The 4,063-nt window shown below is 42.4% G+C and overlaps 1 pseudogene; it reads left to right on the plus strand.

Moving 5' to 3' along the window:
- Positions 1–1,786: 1,786 nt before the first annotated feature.
- On the plus strand, positions 1,787–2,661 carry LOC102852958 (annotated as a pseudogene).
- Positions 2,662–4,063: the final 1,402 nt, after the last annotated feature.

The raw sequence follows: 4,063 nt of genomic DNA on the forward strand, positions 1-4,063 counted from the left end.
TGGAGACTAAGGTCCATCTGATACAGGCCATGGTCTTTGCTATCACTTGTTGTGCATCAGAGAGTTGGACAATGACTAAGTAGGATAGAAGGAGAATTGATGCCTTTGAGCTTTGGTGTTAGAGAAGAGTGTTGAGGGTACCATGGACTGCTGAGTAAACAAAGGATTCATTCTTGAGAGGGTTAACCTGGGCTGCTCCTTGGAGGCAAAGATTCTGAGGCTTCGTCTGACGTACTTTGGACATGTTGTAAGGAGAGACCAGTCCTGTGAGAAGGACATTATGCTTGGGAGGGTGGAGGGTAGGCGCAGGAGGGGAAGGCCCTCTAGGAGGTGGATTGATTTGATGACTGGGATAATCGGGATGGATGTGTTGGAGACAGCGAGATTGGCACAGGTCAGAGCAGAGTTTAGGGCTGCTGTACATAATGACACTATGAGTCACAAGCGACTTTATGGCACATAACAACAACAACTTTCCGGAAGTAATAAATAAGATTTTTTTTTATGTCTGTGAAAGACTCAGAGAGCCTTCTTTTCTTTTAAGCACACCTTTCTTGCATATCCTAGGGTGTTGTAATGCCAGTGAGTGTGGAGAGGACAGAGATAGTTTTAAAATTCTTTAGCAAAGTTGGCCAAACAGACAAATAACCTGCACAGTCACATTTCCTTACTCGAAAGGATCTCATGCTTGGCTTGGTTCTCTGTCATTGGCTTCTTAATATCCTCAATGATTTTTCAACAGGAGCCCTGAATGTTTATCATACACTTGTTGCTGTTGTTAGGTGTCTGTCACATTGACTTTGATTCATGGTGAACCTCTGTACAACTGATCACAACCTTGCTCAATTCTGCACCATATTCTCAAAATCTCAGTTGTGGTAAAGTCGTTGTTTTAGTTGCTAACCCACCTCCTTGAGGATTTTCTCATTTTCTGACCCTCCACCTCCCTTACATAATGTCCTTTTCCCATCCCGCACTGGGCCCACCAATGGTGGTATATTCCTGTTCTTAACAGTTGACTATGAATAATGGGAACAAATATTTTCCTGTGACTAGAGATAATAGCAACTAGACATGTTGGGGGTGGAAGATGGGTGTGTGGGGAAATGCAGGTTGGGGAAGATACAAGGAATAAGTTAGGTAGGCTTCTCAAACAACGCTAAATGTTGTTGGTGTTTTGTTTTTTTTACTCTCTGTGACAATACACAATATGCTTTCTTCAATCTGTAATATAAGGATGCCATCTACTGGTACAGGTCATGCCCGGAATCTTGAATCTTTTGAATGCAGGCTCTGTGTTTCATTTTGGTAAGAGAAATTTCATCTCAGGTAAGAAGTTTGATATATCACATTCTATAGCTTCAGATGATAATTACTAAATATGCTCTCAGTTCTTATTTCCATACTAGACAAAAATGACACAAAGACTTCTTTCTTTGTGCTTCTAGACCAATTGCCTACAGTTGTTCATGGCGCAGACTTGAACTCAGGTTAAATTTAGAGGAGTTAAGGGAGTTCTATGTGGCCTAATCTATAGGGAGTTGCACTGTTTGCCCAAACACCAAGCCTCTCTGGTGGTTCAAACCCACCACCTTTTCAGGAAAAGGATGGCAGTCTCCTCCAGAGCGATTTACAGCCTTAGAAGCCCAACAATGGATCAGCTATGAGTCAATTTCAACTTGGAGACAATGAGAATGAGATAAGGGTTAAAAAGACCTGGTGGACTTTCTTCACTACCCCCAGAAAGGTCCTGGTTCCCATCGTAACTTAGAGGGAAACTTATACAATGTCCAGAGCCCTTGATGTTCTTCAGTGGAAGATGAAGGAGGAGGATGTTCTCAAATTCCACGCAGCAGGAACATACTTGGGCAGCACCAACCTTGACTTCCAAGTGAAAGAGTACATATACAAAAGGAAAAGTGATGCCATAAACCAGAAGAGGACCTGGGAGAAGCTTCTGTTGGCTGCTTGGGCCATTGTTGCCATTGAAAATTCAGCAGATGCCAGTGTCGTATCCTCCAGAAATATGGGCCATAGGGCTGTACTGAAGTTTACTGCTGCTACTACAGCCACTCCTATTGCCAGGTGCTTCACTCTTGAAACCTTCACTAACCAGATTGAGGCAGTCTTCTGAGAGCCTCATCTTCTGGTGGTTACTGACCAACAGCCTCTGACAGAAGCTTATGTTAACTTGTCCACTATTGCCCTGTGTAACACAGATTGTCCTCTGCGCTATGTAGACATTACTATCCCATGCAACAAGAAGGGAGATCACTCCGTGGGTCTGATGTGGTGTATGCTGGCCCGAGAAGTCCTGTGCATGCGTGGCACAATCTCCCGGGAGCACCCATGGGAGGGTGAGGCTTGATCTGTACTTCTAGAGAGATCCTGAAGAGATTGGAAAGGAAGAACAGGCTGCTGCTGAAAAGGCTGTGACCAAGGAGGAGTTTCAGGGATAATGAATGGATGGCCTCTGCTCCTGAATTGACTGCTGCTCAGCTTGAGGTCGCGGGCTGGTCTGAAGGCATCCAGGTGCCCTCTGTGCCGATTCATCAGTTCACCACTGAAGACTGGAGCGCTCCGCCTGCAACTGAAGACTGTTCTGCAGCCTCCGCTGCTCAGGCCACTGAGTGGGTCGGAACAACCACCGCATGGTCTTAAACTGTTTCATCAATCTTTTAAAAAGTGGAAATAAGGTTGACAGGAAATAAACAATACATTACTTAAAAGAAATATCTGGCAGCCTATCACAAAACATGTTGAACTGCTAACTTAAGAGTAGGATCTGCTCTGTGGAAGAAAGATGGAAAATCTCGCACAAAGATTTACAGCTCTGGAATACCATATAGGGTTTCAGAATAGACTCCAAGGCTGTGAGTGGGTGGGTTTTTAGGATCAGTAGGGCTTAGGCTAGGTTTAAGTTTACCCACCCTTTGCCATCAAGTTCATGCCAACTTATTCCAATCACCTATCAGATTTCAAAGCAGTAAAATTTAATAGGAACCAACTGCCTAGATTTGGGCTGAAGAATGGTTAGACTTAAATTGTTGAATTTTTTATTAGAAGTCTAACATAAACCCACCATATTATCAGGGTACATGTTGGGTCAAGGATCATGTTGGGCTGCTAATCTGGAAGCTGAAGGCTCATATCCACATATTTTCTTTGGCTGACCATTTTGGTAAAGATTTATAGCCTCAGAAACACTATAAAGGGACATCATGAATCAGAATGTATTGGGGAAAGTATGTTTGCATGTGATAGGCAGTTAGTATGTAATGATGAATATCAATGATAGAGATACTTAGGTCATTAAGATGGTCCTCATATTAAAATATTGGACACAACTTGCAACTGAATCAGAATACCCAGAATAGGAGTAGGGTTACACCTCACTGAATATGTGCTAATATCCAAGATGGTGTGTTGAAAAAAAACATATATGATATTCAAATTCAATAAACCTTCAGGCTACTGGGTGGGAAGCCAACACTGGAGAATTTACTAGAAAAGGAGAGTAACCAAGATAGTGTCCAAACATAATGAAAGTTTGAGAGCATGAAATGAAATACTAGGCACAGGTAATATGTTCCAGATAGGTTTTTTCACGCATAGATATGTTGTTGTTATTGTTGATGTTGTTAATTGCCATCAAGTATGACTCATAGCTCATAGTAAACAACAGATCTGAACCCTATCCAATCCTGTGTCATCCTCATCTCTGACATACATAAACCCTTGCTGCAGTCACCATGCCAATCCATTGCTATCAGGGCTTTCTTCTCTTTTGCCTACGCTCCATCCTCCACTCTTCCAAGCATGATGTCCTTCTCCAAGGAATAGCTTCTCCTAGCAACATGTCCAAAGTATGAAAGGTGAAGCTTTGCCATCCTTGGATTGAAGGAGTACTTGTGGCTGCATCTTTTCCAAGACATACCTGTTTTGGTTTTTGTTTTTGTGGTTTGTTTGGTTTTTTTTTTTTCTTTTCAGTCAATGGTATATTCAGTACTCTTCTCCAACAATACAGTTCAAAGCTATCAATTCTTCTTCTGTAATCCTTATC

The sequence above is a fragment of the Elephantulus edwardii genome, unplaced genomic scaffold (assembly GCF_000299155.1).
Source record: "Elephantulus edwardii isolate Elephantulus edwardi_28Jun2011 unplaced genomic scaffold, EleEdw1.0 scaffold00012, whole genome shotgun sequence".
Classification (NCBI taxonomy): domain Eukaryota; kingdom Metazoa; phylum Chordata; class Mammalia; order Macroscelidea; family Macroscelididae; genus Elephantulus; species Elephantulus edwardii.